The sequence below is a fragment of the Spinacia oleracea genome, chromosome 6, assembly GCF_020520425.1.
Source record: "Spinacia oleracea cultivar Varoflay chromosome 6, BTI_SOV_V1, whole genome shotgun sequence".
In the NCBI taxonomy this organism is placed as follows: Eukaryota; Viridiplantae; Streptophyta; class Magnoliopsida; order Caryophyllales; family Amaranthaceae; genus Spinacia; species Spinacia oleracea.
Window position 1 is genome coordinate 118222285 of NC_079492.1, and position 20604 is coordinate 118242888.

Here is a 20604-nt window from a genome sequence, read left to right on the forward strand (position 1 = left end):
TAGGTTGCATTTCTAAGTATTCGTCTCATTTTAGTTGCATTTCGGATCACATTTGCATAAGTTGTCGTTATCGTACTCTATTATGCCCCGTTTGTGTTTTCTTTAATATTTTAGGTGATTTTACGATCATTTGGATACTCGGAGTGTTCAGAATTGATTTGGATGATGAACGGATGTGATGTTGACTCGAGGATCATTACATGTCTCTAGGGATAATTTTGAGTCAACAACGAAGCTAAACGTTATTTTTCTAAGCATCAAAACGGACAAGCATTCACTATTTTGATGATATCTCAAGTTATATATATCGGAATGAGACGATTTTGATTGGGCTAGAAAGTAGGCTTAAAGAGCTTTCCAACGATAGGTCACACATCCCTAGGGGCATTGTAGATCAAAAGTTATGACATAAACGCTAGTCCAACTCTTTGTTGCACGCAGCAGTTCCAACGAGGGATCCCTCGCCTCCAACGAGGGATGTCCCCTTGCGCTTCCCTTGCAGCAATCGCCAGCGAGAGAGCACTCGCCAGCCAGCGAGCGTTGCCTTGGCGCTAACCCCTTGCAGGAACCCGCACAGCCTTCGTCGCACACAAGGAGCATCCAGCGAGCGAGCACTCGCGACCAGCGAGCGAGCTCGTCCCAGCGAGGGATCACTCGCTGCCAGCTAGGGATCTCGCGCAGCACTCACCATTGCTACTTGTCCCTTGCTGCTTATTCCGTACGCCCAACAAACCCCCAACGAGGGATGACTCGCAGCCCAACGAGCGATCTCTCGACCCAGCGAGAGATGCTTCGCCCAGGATTGCTCGATGCCCAACGATAGATATCTTACAGCCTTGCGCCCTTGTGCGTTCTTGGATGGCTCGATCATGCTCGGCTTTCATTGCCACGTCATCGTCCATCGACCAATCATTGACGACTTCCATTATTTATTTTCTTATTTATTTATTTATTTATTTTAGAAATTAGAAAACTATAAATACTTCAAGGGAATTAATTTATTTCCCTCATGCTTTTTATTCCTAGAACTAGTATAGTACCCGTGCGATGCACGGTTTACAAATCTGAATAATAATTTTTATATAAATCTGACACATTATGTATTTGGTGATCGTTTGGGGATTCATTTATTAGTTCTAATACACTAATCATCAACATTATTGTATCATTTTCGTACGGCTGATTGACACATACTTCATCGAAGTACAATAACCGTGCATAATTTATAATATATATAATGTTCACATATCCTACAATCTTCATATAGCTATATAGTCAGGCTAAATAATATAAATAACCACCTCCAAAATTTGTAATTCTATAATATTCATCTAAATGTTTATTTTGTACTATAGTTGCTTAATGATAATAACATATTATAAATTGATAATCTACCACAAACTAAAAAGAAAAAGAAATAGAAAAGGAAAAAAAAAGAAAAAAAAAAGAAAAAAGAAAAGTCAAAGATAGTTAGAAAAGGAAAAAGAAAAATCAATGAAAAAGAAAAAGAAATACTCTAACTTTGCAAGTAGTAGAAATGACGTGTGATCCCACTACAAAGAAATAATCTAATCAATTTTGATTAAGCTTCCCCTGTAAGCTTCACTTCATCGGGTTTTTCTTTTTTTTTGGGCGATTGAACTTCATCGTTTTTCACGAACTATATTGTGGTTCATCTTCTTTGTTAAATCCTGAACATGCATCTGCAACAATCTTTGGCTCTTCGTTAATTAGGTATACATCTTAATCTCTTATCCATCATATTATGAGCTTGTAATATTTATGAGTTTATCTTCTTATTCCTTATTAGATCTAGTATAGTACCCGACTTAAAGTCATCTTGATTGTTCAAAACCTGTGATTGAACTCTTGATTGTTTGTTTTATTTCAATCCTATTCTATTTTTTGGATCTACGATTTTTTTGGTTTTCATTATTAGTGAAAAATGCACTTAACTTTTTTTTTTTTTCCTGTTTTGAGGGGGTGTTTATTTTGAATGTGTTATTAAGTCAGCCCAATCATAAGATGTAAAATTTGGGTTTGAAAAGTTTTGGATAAATTAATGCTAAAATGGAGTATATGATTTTCCATTAAATTATCTTGATTGCAGAATTAGTCACCGGATTAGTGATTGAGGAGTTGAGAAGAGCCAAGGGCCTTACTGCAATTGCGTCAGATCCGATAATAGCAATATAATCTGATCAGACCTCTTCTGACCACGAAAGAGGTACACGGAGCAGAGGTTATAAGTCCAGAATCTACAAATAAATAGCTAAGTTGGAAATATTCCAGGTATATTAGTACAACAGACTCTCTTTCTATTGCAATTAATTGAATGTTTAGCGAATGTTTTATAGTGTATATGGTTCAGGCCATCTTGTTTTTGGTGACATAAATAATAGACTAAAAAAAATGTAAATAGTTGTTGGTAAAAGAAAAATAACATTGTATTTTGGGGTAGAAGACTAAAAAGCATGTAAATAGTCAAGTTCGTCCTACTTATTTTGCACCAAACGCATCACAATAGACAAACGATTTGATACTTAGCGGTAACTGGACCGGTTCTTGCTGATAAGTGAAACTTTGGAGCCTGCATAAAAGAAAGTGAGACATAAAAATAAAGTAAAAAACACTTGGAATTTTTTTTTTAATAAAATAACAAAGATGTTAACAACATAACTGAATAGGCTAAAAGAATACCTCCTCATATTGACAAGTTCTGAAAGACTTCTTTGTATACTACATTGCTCGTAGTATTATTAAGCTTATCTTCCTTGTCACAAATTAAAATTCTCAGTCCTTTCTTGGTCGTTACTCGGGATAATGCAACATAAAGTTGACCATGACTAAAGACTGGTCTAGGAAGATATAAACCAACATGCGAGAGTGATTGGCCTTGGCTTTTGTTTATCGTCATAGCAAAACAAACCACCAATGGAAACTGTCTTCGTTGAAGCTTGATTGGAAGAATAGTAGTATCTGATGGGCTTAAGGTCATTCGAGGAATGAACACCTTATGCCCTATATTGCTACTTGAAATGATTTTAGCTTCAACAACATGGTTTCCAAGCTGAGTTATAATTAATCTTGTACCATTGCATAAGCTTGACGACTGATCTATATTTCTGAGAAGCATCACATGGGCCCCAACCTTCAACTTAAGTACGTGATTTGGTACGCCTGAGAACGTAAGGATGTTTAGGAACTCAAGTGGATAAAAATCTTCAATTACCATGTTCCCATCTTCCTTAGATATGCTGTCTGAACTTAAATAAATTCTCTCTTCACCTGGTATTAAGGATAGCAAGTAGTCGTTGATAATATGTACGTCATTATGAGTTGGGGCTAGAATTGCTCTTTCTTGAAAGTAGGTTGGATCCCACAAATTCTGTCAAACGGAAGGATAAGTACTTTCTATGATAGCTTCAACCGGATTTCTCTCTTCCTTTATAAGGTTTTCATCAGGGATTACTATAGCTTCTGTACCATCATTCGATTCTTTTACCTTACCATCACCGATCTTTAGTATCCACTCTGAGAATTCCCTGATTTCATGACTAATCGAATCTGGACAACCTACTGTAAGCCTCATGTTTCTTGTCAGTGTAAGGACTTCACAATAATTCCACAAGTAAGATGAGTTAATCGTGGCAAAAACAATGTCCTGCCTACTTCCCCTTGGGATCACAGGTAGAATTTGTCGAAAGTCTCCTCCAAAGACAACTACTTTGCCCCCAAATGGTTGCTCTGTTGGCCTTAGAATGTCCCTTAAGCTTTTGTCCAATGCTTCAAAGCAGAATTTATTCATCATGGGTGCTTCATCCCAGATAATAAGCTTTGTTTTTATTAAAAGGTTGGCCAAATCACTTCCTGGTTTAATGTTACAAGTCGAGTCTTCATTTACATTCAGAAGAATTTTAAACCTTGAACGCGCAGTTCTTCCCTTAGGAAGTAAAAGTGATGCTATTCCACTTGAAGCAACGGGAAGCACGATATCTCCTTTTGACCGTATAGCTGCACATAGAGTTCTCCAAATGAAAGTTTTCCCTGTCCCACCATATCCATAAATGAAGAAAACACCGCCTTCACCTCTTGAAACAACATCCATAACTTTATTGTAAATCTTTCTTTGTTCATCAGTAAGACTCGAAAATAGTCTATCATGCTCTACAAGTAAGGATGGTCTATCATACTGCAATTCATCTTGGATTAACTTGTTCCTCCCTTCTGATATGAGCATCTCATCTGGATAAGGTATCATGGGAAATTTTCGAAGTGTACTGCCATTATTTTGCAAGAGTTTTTCAATGTAAGACAAAGTGAGATTTTGAATTTGGTCTTCGGATAATCCTAAGTCTGTAAAAACCCAGAAAAGTAACAATCATTAGATGTCTTATATAGTTAATATTTGTTAAACATTAAAATGAAATACATAAAACGTCCTTGTAATGTTTACTATAATTTGATAAAAAAAAATAGACGATTACCATCTATCCCAAGTTCACGTCTCTGTTCTTCAAGAATACCCTCTACTAATATATGCCACGTCGCATTCCATACAAATTCTGGTCTTGAGAGGCTTTCTGACAACAATAATATTGCAAAAAGGTTTCTTAAGTAGCGCGGAGTTCCCCAGAAACTTGCTTCTGTGATTCCATCAATGTATTCCTTATCATCATCTAACAATCCTCTTGCATAGCAAGCTTCTTTAAAAGAAGCGTACAAAACACCATTGAATGTTCTAATATCTTCATAACATGTTGGACCGTTAACATAATTAAGTAGGATTCTTAAGTAGTACTTTTCACCACTACCTGGGGGGAAGTGGTAGATCCTTCCAATAGAAAACCGATCCAATACTCTTTCTTGCCATATACCTTTCTCTGGCTTCCATGAAAACTGTGTTGGAAACTCCACATAAGTGAGTTTTCTAGCCTTTTCAGATGTCTTGTTACACTCCATCCAAGCTAAGAACTGAGATTTTTCAATAGAAGGCCTATTAATGACTGAATCTAGTGGATCATTGTCTTTGAATACAACACTCTGCTCATTAGGTAGATGAAAACTTAGCCTTTCTACAGGAGGAGTTCTATAATGCAGGTCAAATCCAAAAATCCTCCATACTGCTTCGCATGGTGAAATATACCTACATACAATATATTTAAATTTAGACATTCTCAACCTGATGAAAAGTTAGCTCAATTTATTGTCCTCCAAACTTTTAGATAAGTACATGGTTAAATATACCTGCAGTCATAGTATGCTTTAATTTCATCAACATTATCACAATTATCTTCAGTTCCTTGAGAAATGGCAGCAGTGATTCGATCATTTCCCTTATTTATATATTTAAATAAGTATTTGATCGACTTATGTTGGTTACACCATTCAACATTAATATGAGCACCATACTTAAGGAGAAGTGTTTTGTTATATGGAACAACAAACCTGTTGTCTAGTTTCACTCCGTTTTTTTCAACAAATCTACCATTATCTCGTCTTCTATAATGTGGAAACCCATCTTCATCCACACTTGTCTCTTCCTGGAAATCCTTAGGGAAATGTTTCGAGCACTTTCCTTGTTTCATGCATGGAGAACTTGTATTCATTGCACCGCAAGGACCATGCATCATGCTATCTCCCACCAATTTATACAATTCGGGATCTGTATCCGGATCTGGAATCTCAGCACATATAACTTTATCAATGTCTTGAGCATTAGTAATCTTGTCTCCTGGGTGCAAAAATAGAAGGATATGGGCATGAGGCAATCCACGCTTTTGAAACTCCATTGTATAGACCACTGAAATCAATAGTGTTAGACAATGTAATGAGTATATTAACATACGTTTGACATTTATAACACTGGCTATTTTTTTTATCTATCTATATATTATTTTTCAAGTGTATTAGAAATTAATAATATTAGTCTACTTAAATCCACGCACTTGTTCAAATATCTTTTTTTTCATTTGTATAAGCTAGCATGTCTCAATCAAATGGTCATAGTAGTCTGACTTAAATTCCAACTTGGTCATAAATGGATTGCTATAGGGAAATATACAGAGTACTAATTCATAGTCACTGTTTTGCTGTTATAAATAAATTAAAAAAATAACAGACTCAGGGTCTAAATGTTGGACATACCAACTTTCAATCAGAACTTGCTGTAGTAGACTTAGTCCGTGCTTGCTTTGGAATATAGTAGACTTAACGCAATATAGGAAATTCTATATTAATTCTATATATTAGGAAAACTATATTATATAGTAGACTAAACTTGTACAAAAAATTCTATATCAATTAAGAATTGTATGTTCACCAATAATACCCGTGCTTGCAATAAAAGTAATAAGGTAATCTACACATATAGATTAATGTAGGTATATATTAAAGCAGTCAATAAGAATGTAAGTTATTCTTATTCCGTATTTTGAACTATAAGATCTTATTATTATATAGAACAGTATATTGTATTTTGACTATGCGCCCTGTGTTTTAGTTATAGATTTGTAAAGAAACTTACAAGCTTTAACTCTGAAGGGGAAAATTTGTCCAGTCTTGAGATCCTTGATTAGCCTATCAAGTTTCATTTTAAAAACCCTACAAAGAATGTCTGGTAAATCGGGTTATTTCGGGCCACTTTGGATTGCAAGTGTATGTGATAAATAAATCTGGATATCCATACCACTTACAAAGAGCCATGGCATCTTGATAATTTTGCATCATATATCTCGCACCACCTGTAAATGATGAAGGTATAATTATCCGTTTTCCGGTCGATGCAGGATCGGTGTCTCCTCTTAACACAGCATCTGTAAGATTCTTATACAATTCCGCTCTTAGTTGCTTCTGATGTGTTCGTACAAAATTTAGTCTTTCAGCCTCAATCATTGTATAAGCATCTACCAGAAATTGTTGAAATAATTTTCTTGACAACAACAATGTTGCAGCTTCATTGACTCTATCTTGAATCCTGTATGCAAAAAACTCTCTCATACTCAATTTTTTTTCTCTTCCTCGTCCCGTCAGTGCCTCTAAATGGAATATCAACCCTATAACCATCCTCACCGTATGGAAATAGTAACGGGTATTGCATTGCCAGGTAAGAAGGATGAAGCTCATTAATACGTTGTAGTAAACCTGATTGCTTTTCAACAATAATATCCCTATCTGATGTGCTTCCAATATCACCTACAATAAGTGCTGCTACTTCAGATGCACTTGGGAGGTTATATGTCCTCCCATCAGTTTCCCTTCTTCCAATGAGTTTAAGTTTGACATTTTGAGAATCATTATGACTAAAACGATCCCTTGCCATTCTAAAAGCTTTAGCAATAGGGTTGTGTTGGTCGAGCATTGCAGTGAGATCATTAATAATTGCATCATCAATGCCGTCAGAATTTCTTGATTGGCCATGCAAAGAGAACAGACAGATTATTAAAAAATATGTCGTAGGTGGGCTTAATAAAAGAAAATCGGTCAAAGGTTGGATTAATATTACCAAATTTTCCATATATATATATATATATATATATATATATATATATATATATATATATATATATATATATATATATATATATATATATATATATATATACTATGATAGTGCATAAAATAAATTAGCTACAAACCTCCAAGCACGTTTTCTGTTTGAAACCTGATTTTCTGTATCGTATATGTACAGTTGAGCGAATTTTGGAGATGATCCAGAAGTTGGCAAAAAACTTCCTATTTGGTGGTAGTTTTGGCCTGCTAACTTAAAGACATAAGGCCCTCGCCCATGGTTGACTGTTGAGTCAATCTTTCCCCCCATTGAGGTAAATGAAAGCACCAATTTTAACACCTTATATTTTCTTGAACAATTCTACTCTGTGCATCATCATTTTTCAAAAATTCATTGAGTGGTGATGGTGGTTCTTTTAACAAAGGAAGTTCGACTTTTCCTTGCATGCAACACAATGAGAATTTAGGATTTTTTGAATTTCTCTTTTTCTCTAATCTTTCCTCATACCATAACATTGCACCACATAATTTACAAATGTATATTGGATCTCCAATGTCCCAATACCCTACGTAAACATAATATCAGGATGGTTAGAGCTGCATAATAGACTTTTTGATAAGCAACAATAATTATAATTTGTGAGTACCTTGAAATGAAGTCGATGAATAATTGTACTCACCTATACACATAGCTAGAACCATTCAGATATCATCTCCAATAAATCATATAAGGCATGATACAAAATAAAACGATAATGTATTATACCGTGCGGTTCATGACCTTCATTATCCATATGAGTATCTTGTGACAATGTTGAAGCAGAAGCATCTATGCCTATACATACAAATGAAGAATCAGATGCTTGTTGATGAGATAAGTAGCATTTGTGTAGTAGCCTACTGATATCATTGTGAGTGTAACTATACTAAGCTTCATATGTGTAACAATTTACATACCAGATGCTGTATAAATTTCCATGTTTGGGATGTTGCTTGTAGAAGAATTGACAATACTATCTTTTTCAATCAAACCATGTTTCTTGGGAGGGTGGTTTGCTTCATGAGATTCCAAAATTTAAACATGGTTAGCTTATAGTAGTCAAATTATCATGATCTATGCGTATTCAATTTGTATAAGTTAATTAGTGAAATAAGTAAAATATAAAGTTAAATAGGATAGACCTGAACCATTCGAAATGTCGGACATAGGGATCCTCTGACCACGTACCAGACTTTCAACATCTCTTCTTTTTCCAGTACCTTTTGTTTGCTTTACACCACCTGCATAATTTTTAATATGTTTGATCAAATCTAGCAATGATGTATTTCTCTATTAAAGAAAAGTAGTTTCTGCCACAATACATCACGAGTATGATATTCAGTTTAGATATTACTATGATTTTCGTTGTTATCTGATCTTCGGCGTTTATTTGCGAGAATTGCTTTCCTATTGAGCCTCGCCGAGGTACAATTTGACTCCATTGATGTATCTATTGTAATACCCCAATATTTTATAATTTTGTAAAATATATTTTATAGTCAAACTATAATTATATCCGTTTTTAGCTAGTCTCTTTTAATATTTTCAGAAGTTTAAAAACGCTATTTTAAAATTAGTAGGACTCTTATTACGAGTACCTATATATAACCCATTAACCCTAAATATCTGGCCGTCCTATTCTATCTTTGCTTCTTCCGCCTTCTCGTTTCTATGGTTCTACGTGTAGACTTTTAGATCAAATCAAGTTTTGATCTTTTCTCCAATATCACTGTACATATGATATTCATGTAAGACCCACTAATCTTCTTTATCAAATCCATTTTGTTTTCGATTGTTAATCTCCATAAGCCTTTTATAAAAATATTCCATCATGTTCCATGGGATGATCTCATCATCTCAAATTTGTTAATGCTTTTGTCAAACCCATATACTTCATTACTTCTTGTCAACATTGCGTATCCACCACCGCCGTTCGTATCTAATCAGCTCTTCCAACTATCGTGTGTCGTGGGTGGCGATGTATTGTGAAATTGTGATATTGGTACTATCATCTCGGAAGGTAATCACGCGCACCTAGTCCTTCTAAGTTGTTGTTATAACTATTATTTTGTATATGTGTAGATATCTAAGGGTCTAGTTTATTTGTGGATTGATATTGGAAATTTGGATTGGGTCAATCTATATATTCTAGAGTTTTAGATCGTTATAGAGTTTCTTGGCTTTATTAATTAATAGTTAGTAATCACACTTAGTCCCTTCTAATTGTTCGTGTATATTATTAGTTGTAATCACATGCACCTAGTCTATTTAGTTATTTATATATATTAATTATTATGTGTACTCTCGTAATGGTAGAAGTTGTTACATATATTATATGTGAAGTTTGCTTAATTGATTTATCAATGAGATCTTTGTACATGACTTAGATTATTTTGCCTTTGATATATGCTTATATGGGTTACAGCTGCATTGTTTATATGTTAACTTCTAATACTTGATAAAGTGAATTAGCATAGTAGCCGTATAAGATTGAGACTGTAATGCTACAAGTGTTTTATATTGTACCATACGTCTAATTCTATTAGTCTCCGAGCTTAACGCTATACAACATTATTTTTATGGAAGTTTAGATTAATCATTTTGGGATGATAATTGATCATCTTGTAGTACAATTTCTCTTAAGATAATATATGAACCGGTTGGAAAGCACATTGTGCTTTATTATTTGGTCGGAGCCATAAGCACGACCCTAGGCTTAATCTACTCTATTGAGTTAAAAACACTCAATGGGGGGTGTGCACACTTAAAGACTAAGACCTATTTGGTGGTTACATCCAATTGTTCAATACTATTGGGTGGTGGACTAGATTCACATTTTTTTTGGTGGTTACATCCAATAGTTTAATATATACTAATGGGTGGTGGACGCGATCCACATCTCTCTGGTGGTTACATCCAATAGTTCAATATATACTATTGGGTGGTGGACTCGATCCACATTCCTCTAATGGTGAACTTATAAGAAATTAACAATAAACCCTTGTTACTTATGGTTATAGGTACTAGTTTTATAAGAATTGTTCATCAATTTGTATTTATGTGTTTGTTAAATTATTATTATTATTATTATTATTATTATTATTATTATTATTACTATTATTATTATTATTATTATTATTATTATTATTATATGCCTGATTATTCAATAAGCGATGATTACTCAGCTTTTGCTGACGTGTGTTTATTTGTTATGTGTGTTTGCGGCCATGTCTTTTTCTTATGGTGGCCCTGCGACGATCCTTTTGGAATTTGTCCTCTATGGTGAGCAGTCAAGATTGACTGGAGCAGATTGATCATGAAGGATGCAGTTATAAGTTAAAGGAGTTCCAGTATTATCGTTTATTCTTGTATGACAGTTTAGTGTTTTTCAGTTGTAAATAGACCACCTAGTAACCGAGTTGTAATAGTTTAAGTTTTGTAAGCCTTAGCACTTGACAATGTGGTCAAGTGTGGCGGTGATACCTCCGATTTAGGTGTAAGCTTCCGCAATTTATTATAAAGTCTTTTATATTCTTATTTATTAATAGTTAGTAAATCGGGGGTGTTACAAAATGGTATCAGAGCCTATCCGGTCTTGAATTTACACAGGGATCTTCATATCCCAGTGTCTGGTTTGAGTTTTAGGATTGAAATGACTAATCAAGAGTTAAGCTTAAAAGATGTAGGACAAGCCGTTTTAAGAGAGTCTATCTTTCTATGTGTTAGTTATGTGCTACTTGTGATGTGATTATGTGACTAGTTTAGAGTTCGGGGACGAACTCCTTTTTAAGGGGGATAGAATGTAATATCCCGAATATTTTATGTAGTAAAGTTTAGTATATATTTTCGTTTTGTTTTAAAAAAAAAAAATCTTTAATTAGCGTTTGAAATTAAAGTCACAAAGTTTTTCTAACTTAAGTTCCGGGAAAAACTTCTTTTAAAGAGGGTATATTTAATAATCTATATCTTTCTAATTTTAAGTTTCGGGACGAAACTTCTTTTAAGGGGGATAGATTGTAATACCCCAATATTTTATAATTTTGTAAAATATATTTTATAGTCAAACTATAATTATATCCGTTTTTAGCTAGTCTCTTTTAATATTTTCAGAAGTTTAAAAACGCTATTTTAAAATTAGTAGGACTCTTATTACGAGTACCTATATATAACCCATTAACCCTAAATATCTGGCCGTCCTATTCTATCTTTGCTTCTTCCGCCTTCTCGTTTCTATGGTTCTACGTGTAGACTTTTAGATCAAATCAAGTTTTGATCTTTTCTCCAATATCACTGTACATATGATATTCATGTAAGACCCACTAATCTTCTTTATCAAATCCATTTTGTTTTCGATTGTTAATCTCCATAAGCCTTTTATAAAAATATTCCATCATGTTCCATGGGATGATCTCATCATCTCAAATTTGTTAATGCTTTTGTCAAACCCATATACTTCATTACTTCTTGTCAACATTGCGTATCCACCACCGCCGTTCGTATCTAATCAGCTCTTCCAACTATCGTGTGTCGTGGGTGGCGATGTATTGTGAAATTGTGATATTGGTACTATCATCTCGGAAGGTAATCACGCGCACCTAGTCCTTCTAAGTTGTTGTTATAACTATTATTTTGTATATGTGTAGATATCTAAGGGTCTAGTTTATTTGTGGATTGATATTGGAAATTTGGATTGGGTCAATCTATATATTCTAGAGTTTTAGATCGTTATAGAGTTTCTTGGCTTTATTAATTAATAGTTAGTAATCACACTTAGTCCCTTCTAATTGTTCGTGTATATTATTAGTTGTAATCACATGCACCTAGTCTATTTAGTTATTTATATATATTAATTATTATGTGTACTCTCGTAATGGTAGAAGTTGTTACATATATTATATGTGAAGTTTGCTTAATTGATTTATCAATGAGATCTTTGTACATGACTTAGATTATTTTGCCTTTGATATATGCTTATATGGGTTACAGCTGCATTGTTTATATGTTAACTTCTAATACTTGATAAAGTGAATTAGCATAGTAGCCGTATAAGATTGAGACTGTAATGCTACAAGTGTTTTATATTGTACCATACGTCTAATTCTATTAGTCTCCGAGCTTAACGCTATACAACATTATTTTTATGGAAGTTTAGATTAATCATTTTGGGATGATAATTGATCATCTTGTAGTACAATTTCTCTTAAGATAATATATGAACCGGTTGGAAAGCACATTGTGCTTTATTATTTGGTCGGAGCCATAAGCACGACCCTAGGCTTAATCTACTCTATTGAGTTAAAAACACTCAATGGGGGGTGTGCACACTTAAAGACTAAGACCTATTTGGTGGTTACATCCAATTGTTCAATACTATTGGGTGGTGGACTAGATTCACATTTTTTTTGGTGGTTACATCCAATAGTTTAATATATACTAATGGGTGGTGGACGCGATCCACATCTCTCTGGTGGTTACATCCAATAGTTCAATATATACTATTGGGTGGTGGACTCGATCCACATTCCTCTAATGGTGAACTTATAAGAAATTAACAATAAACCCTTGTTACTTATGGTTATAGGTACTAGTTTTATAAGAATTGTTCATCAATTTGTATTTATGTGTTTGTTAAATTATTATTATTATTATTATTATTATTATTACTATTATTATTATTATTATTATTATTATTATTATTATTATTATATGCCTGATTATTCAATAAGCGATGATTACTCAGCTTTTGCTGACGTGTGTTTATTTGTTATGTGTGTTTGCGGCCATGTCTTTTTCTTATGGTGGCCCTGCGACGATCCTTTTGGAATTTGTCCTCTATGGTGAGCAGTCAAGATTGACTGGAGCAGATTGATCATGAAGGATGCAGTTATAAGTTAAAGGAGTTCCAGTATTATCGTTTATTCTTGTATGACAGTTTAGTGTTTTTCAGTTGTAAATAGACCACCTAGTAACCGAGTTGTAATAGTTTAAGTTTTGTAAGCCTTAGCACTTGACAATGTGGTCAAGTGTGGCGGTGATACCTCCGATTTAGGTGTAAGCTTCCGCAATTTATTATAAAGTCTTTTATATTCTTATTTATTAATAGTTAGTAAATCGGGGGTGTTACATCTATTATCAACGTGTTATACTAATTAATAATAACGCAGATAATAAGCCATTGTAATATCATAATTTGCAACAAAGAGTAAAAGATTAAGGTAGCATACAATTAATTACTCACAAATTTCGTTAGATGTAGCCATTGTAATAGCATAATTTGCAACAAAGATGATTAGATTAAGGTATCATATTCCTTTGGGTTAGCATATCAAGATTCTTGCCATAATTATTCAATTTGACTACATATATAATAATACATAGTTGTCTTATATAATGATCAACTGTTTGGGATTTTTCCTTACGGAGTACCACTTATTCTTTTAATTATGGCATTTTAAGATTCTTGCCGTAATTAAAAGATCATGAGTTACCTATATTTTATAGTAGACTTAGTCCCTGCTTTCTTTGGAATATAGTAGACTTAATGTAATATAGAAAATTTTATATTAATTCTATATGTATTAGGAAATCTATATTATATAGTAGATTAAACTTTGAACAAAAAATTCTATATCAATTAGGAATTGAATATTCACCAATAATATCCTTGCCTGCAATAAAAGTAATAAATCTACACATATAGATTAACGTAGGTATATGTGAAAGAAGTCAATAAGAATATAAGTTATTCTTATTCTGTATTTTGAACTATAAGTTACCATAAAAAATATTTGTAATAGAATGCTAATATATTTTTAGATTTCGAATAATGTAAATTTATTACAAATATAAATTTTTATTTCATAAAAGTAATACATATCATCAATCGTAATATACTATTCCTCAAATTAACACAATTATTATAATAATAAATGTCTTTATATTTTAATTGAATTCCTCAAGTTAGCACGATTTGTCAATAATAAATTTGTCAAGTTAGCATAATAAATTGTCTTTGTGTCATTAAAATAATAGGTATCTATGTAATAAAAGTCATAGTATATTCCACGTTTAGCATTAGCCCACGCGGCAATCTTAAGATTCAACTGTATTTTGAATATATTATTCTTCTACTTATGTAGTTGTATACTATAGAATAAGAATATTTTGTGTCTCATATGACTAAGATATAGTCGAATTTAAACCGAAACAAAACTATTCTTATTATAGAAAGACTTTGAGATTGATGATAGAAATGAAAATATTCTTTTCGTCACTTAAAGATAGTAAATATAGAGTCGAATTTAAATATTCTAAATTATTTTTAAACTCTAACCACTAATAGTAATCATAATCTTTCAAAACAACTAAAAACATCCTTAAGTATCTTCACACCTACATAAAAAAAAGATAGATATTTAATCTTTGTTCGCCTTGTCATCCTTTTCAATCTTTATAAAAGTTTTCCTCTTGTTGGATGAGTGCTGAGCCGAATCTGATTTTTTTTCGATCCCAGTAGTTGATACGTCCTCAAGAGGTCTTTTCATTGGAGTAACAAATCCCTCATTTGTGTCTTCAATATCACAGATAATAGAAGTAGATTCCTGTTGATAAAGTTTTGGTTAGTAAAAAGAATATTATTAGTATTTATGTTTAAGGGTAAATAACATTTAGGTAATATCAAAAGAATAAAGAAAGAAACATGTCAATGTATTTGTATTTTATACTACCTTTTCTTTCTCATGCAAAGAAATTGACGAAGTCACAGTGGATTGTACCTCTATATCACGTTCCTGTCAAGAAATATATGCCATACAAAATATGACCGTGATATAAAGAATTGATAAATGTGTGTATAATCATATGACAAAAAAAGAAAAGAAAAAAAAGATAGGTATTCACCTCCACATCATTATTAACCTCCAAGAAAGACTTTATCAATTCTTCATCATCACTTATTCGGAGGACGGTAAAGTGATCCCAATTTTTGTCAATATTGTAGTTTGATATATGAAACCTAAACAAAAAATTTCTATCTAAAAGTACATCAAGTTCGTCCGGAAATGAACTATTTTTACCATCCTGCAAAACATGAAAGACCAAAACTTTGTCACTTTTTGAAAGCACCTAGATTATAGGTAGGTTATCATACCAAGATGATAGTGTACCTATGGATTTAATTATGTTTCCAACCGTTTATGCCAATGATATTAGTAGTGTATGATTTACCTTAGCTATCTTTTCTCTCAAATTTTCGGCTAATATTTGTAGTACTTGAACGACTTCTCTATCAAACATCACAAAGGTAGCATTTCCGCTATCATCTTCAACAGTTATCGTCAGTTTGTATCTGATTCAACAATAAAATTAATATTGTGTGAGAAACCAAATTTTCTATATAATAATATGAAATGATTTTGAAAATATCAAAATATAATACTTCTATACCTTGGTGGTGCAGATTTAACATGTTTATCGCATTTGATACACCAATACTTTCTACCTCCTTCATAATCAACCTTTTTTGTTACATTGTTTGCATGAGTTATAATACCATTTTGTATTAGTTTCAAATCCAACAATGGTAGCAAATACTACACAATAACATTCCTGCAAATATATATAAATAGATTCTTATCAAATATTCACTTATAATAGATTGTATTAGACGTATTTATTTACTGCTTAGTATTACGTTTGGTATAATAACCATACTTATAACCTACCTTTTTAGTGTCACTTAGTTCATCCAGTTGTTTCCGCTCAGACTTTAGTAAGAACTCGTCGGATAAAGAGTGTGTAGAAGTGTTTGACAAATGAGTCAATTTTTGCGAATGAGAATCATCTTCATCAACAATGCTACCGGAAAAATAAATGCATTAACAACAATTTTTATATATTTTCATGAAAAATACGCTTATAAATGAAAATATAATACAACTAACCTGTGTTTGAACTGTTTAATTTCAGGTATTTGGTCACCGATTAAGATCTTTGTTGCAAAAAGTGAGTTTGATAGAGAAACTTCATCTACATCCATAAGAGATTATTATGTGTGCATTAAAAATAATCATTTTTATTAATTATTTACCAAAACACGCAACATTAAATTCACAATAGTTATAAGAGTACTAATTGACTACCTCGCCAAAGTTTGACTTGTGCAAACTGCAAAATAATGACAATGGGTCCTTCAATGTTTTCTTGTGTAATTTGCATCATCTTCTCAGCGTACTTTCCCCACAAAGTACAATTCAACATGTTGTTTCTATAATGCAAATTAAAATAATGTAAGAAATTATGTTATTTATGGGTAAATAACATTTAGATACTATCAAAATAATATAGAATATATTTACTCGTAAAAAATAACAAAAGAATGCTTACTCCAAGTCTTGTAATACGAGGGGTAATTTGTAGTTTGGTGTAGTGTCTTTGGACATATCAACAGGATCTCCCTTTTTTATCACTTCCGCAATCACATCTGTTATGATTTTATTTATAAAATTAAGTAATGATATTAAACGCATTATCCAAAAACTAAAAATCAATAGAAGAAGGTTAATAGGACAAAACAATAGATAGTGACTATTGTCATACCAACTAAATCAATCTCACTAATTTCTCTTTTTAATATTTTATCAAATGAGACCAAATTCAACCCGTGTAGGGAGAGTCCCACATCATCGCATTCCTTCACTTGAGTCTTGAAATAAAAGCTAAGCTTATAGGTATGGTTAGTTGCTCTATGTTTACCACCATTTGGCACTACTCCAAAATTTGATATTACCCGACAAGAACCATCTTTCACCAGACGGCCAAAACGTTCAATGAGAGATTTTTTAATACTGGCCTGTATTTTGGATCCCTGACGTACAATCCGAAATGTTGTAAGAAATAATTAGTAAAACATTATAAATTGCATAATACAGTATGTAATCAATTAGTCATTACCTTCTCATCAATTAGAACCATCTCAATTGAATTAGTTACTTTTGGGTTGTTCCATTCAGGAGCAAGCCAAAGTCCAACAATTCGAACCTTAATTCGCCAATTTTCTTTGACAGGTGTGATGTCACATATCATAGTATATGCCATTTGCTTGAGTGGTTTTTGAATATGTTCTGATGCTAATAGAATGTCTTATATATTTATGGGTGATACCGTGATACGCTGCAAACCCTAGTAAACGTAAAATCTTTTCCTACTATTATTCTAGTAACCGTAATACAAAGCAAATGTAAATATGGCAAAATATATTCCTAGTACACGGTTTATTCTTAACTATATTCTATAGTAGATTGCCATCTAAGATATTTTCCTATCTAATATATTATAATATATGAAATAGGCTAAAATCTTTTCACAGCACACGATTTTATTGCTTATTCTATAGTAGATTCTGGTGCTAACAATATTATATGGTAAATTGCAATCCAAAATCTTGTCCAAGTCACGGTTCATAATAGTAAGAATTGGAAAGTATTTTGAAGCAGTTGATATTCTTACGCATTTTTTAGAAATTTAGTAGTATCATATCTTCTATTAATCAACGGTGCTCGCTACGTTAGTATTTTAGAAATTTCATATCTTCTATTAATCAATGGTGCTCGCTACTTCCAATAAATTATTCTTGGAAGTATATTTTGAACCACCAGAATTAATATTTTATAGTAGTTTATATTTTTTTTGTATCTAATAATGTAAATAATAGTAAGAATAGTATATATTTTTCGGTATCTAATAATGTAAACAACAATAAGAATTTATTTTTGAAAAATAAAATAAAAAGTATTAACACAGGGACACTTGTCAGCTCCAGACTGAGCGCCCTGTGTTTTAGTAGAGTATATAAATTCTTTTCTACGTTCTTTTTCTCTCTTCTCTTTTCATGAATTCTAGTTTTACTCCATATTCCATTAATGTAACTCCTTGAGGTATTATTAGTTTCTCTTTTATTTATTTCTTTTAATTATGTTTTCATTCTTAGACTTAAGTTTCATAATTTATTTCATTATTGAGTAGTTTGCTTTCTAGGGTTTGGAAATCCATGTTAATATTATGAATCTTTATTATTATTGTTGATGGTTTGATTATTCATTGATTTTCTAGTTGATTAGGTTTATATTGTTAATCTTTGCAATCTGATCAATTGTTTGATTAAATCATGCTAATAGGGTTTAGAATCGAAAGATCGACTTTTAGAGGCTTACCTACAATTAGCAATTCTGATTATGTTAGCGACCGTACTACATATGTTGAATCGAGAGTGTTAAGACCCGACCGTAGGATTAATTCGTGCTCTAGATACTTTGATACTTGAATTGTTGATGATGTTTTGATTGATTTTGAACTATGAACATGGTGAACCATTGCCCTAGATCTTTTAGTTTATTTTCCTATTTATTTTAGTTTAAACATTCAATCCTAAATTTCGTGACATTGTTAGTTTCGCCATACCTTGAAAGCTATATTTAAATAGCCATCTCTCTGTGGATTCGACCCTACTTTTTTTTTATTTTTTTATTTTTTTATTTTTATAGGTAAGAAGAAGAGACCCTAACTGAACCAGCACCTATCACAGGTTAACCAGCTCAGCTCCACAGGTCATCGCTTGAGCCACTCCCAAGCATTTCGCAGTTGATGGGGCTCGAACTTGTGACCTCCAAGTCACAAGGTGAGTTCCCCACCAACTCCACCAACTTATGTTGGTGATTCGACCCTACTTACCCCACTACATTGTTAGGAGGTTTCGTTATGATTTTATTTTTGACGGGTGTACGACAACCTATCAAAACCGTTCCAACCCGAGGAAAATCCGTATAATCCTATTTGTTTGTAATCTGTGATCCGTTTAATCCAAACCGTTTCAACCCATGACCCGTTTAATCCGAACCGTTTCAACCCATGACCCGTTTAATCCGAACCAATTTCGTTCCAAACCCGTTGAACCCAAATCGTTCACGACCCATAAGAGAACATTAATTATGTTTCACTACCAATTAAGCGTATGACTATTAGTTATACGGTGTACTTGTACTTCATTCTCCCTTCATATACTCTGCTCAAATGAAACTTGTAATTTATGTAGATTTAAGGCGTAAAGAACTTTCAGGAACAGATGTAGTATTAAACTAAGTTATATACTATATACTCAATAACTTATATACTAATCTTAAATTCTTATTACTTTTAAAAGTTAGTTATCGTTTTCGTCCCCTGATTAAGTCATCGATATTATAATTATATAATTTGCAACCAAATGGACCCGACTCGGATTCCAACCCGCTACTGAATAACCCCGATCCTATAATAACCCAAACCAATATGAAATTGAATCTGATGTAACCCAGCTAAATCCATTTCAATTCGACTCGTGTTAGTCTGTTACCCGATGAATCCAATCCGATATGAATCCGAACCCGTTATAGTCCAGCTAAACCCGTTAACAATCCGTCATGTTTCAATCCGATCCGATCCAACCCAACCCGACTACAATCCGACCGTTTACAACCTGATGAACACGTGCATAAAAAATCCAACCCGATCCGATCTGTTAAGTTTTCAACCCGAATCCGATGAGTCCGACCCAACCCCGATCCGTTGATCTGATTTGACACCCCTACGTGTGACGTGTTTTTTATTTATTTTTGCAGAGTGCTAAAAGTCATCACAGTATATTTTTAAAATCGCTCTATTTAGTTTAATATACTTATCCCAACTTTCTATTTCCCTCTCCCCCAATTTTCACCTCTCCCATCATTGGAGAAAAGACCTCCATCGGCGCTTCATTAGCCAACCACTACCAATTACCATGTATTTGTCCAGAGAAAAGACCTCCACCGGATTTTTTTTGTCCGGGAAAAAAAACTCAGACTTCTGTATTTTAATCTTGTAATACGGTACAGACTTATAAATTTTGATGTTAAAATGTTAATGGAAAGAGAAAAGAGATTAAGGTTGGTGCGAGAAAAGAAGATAATACTACGGAGTTTTTTTTTATATAATATAATTAATACTACAAAGTATCTACATAAATAATTGTACTTGAAATACTA

The 20604-nt window shown here is 32.8% G+C and overlaps 1 long non-coding RNA gene and 1 pseudogene across 1 annotated transcript; one reads left to right on the forward strand and one right to left on the reverse strand.

The window, feature by feature from the left end:
* Window positions 1–2704: 2704 nt before the first annotated feature.
* Window positions 2705–17644, reverse strand: LOC130463530 (uncharacterized; annotated as a pseudogene).
* LOC130464296 (uncharacterized) lies at window positions 8999–13660 on the forward strand. The gene is made up of 3 exons (XR_008924680.1): window positions 8999–9569; window positions 10840–12130; window positions 13395–13660. It is a non-coding gene; the product is annotated as an uncharacterized lncRNA (long non-coding RNA).
* Window positions 17645–20604: the final 2960 nt, after the last annotated feature.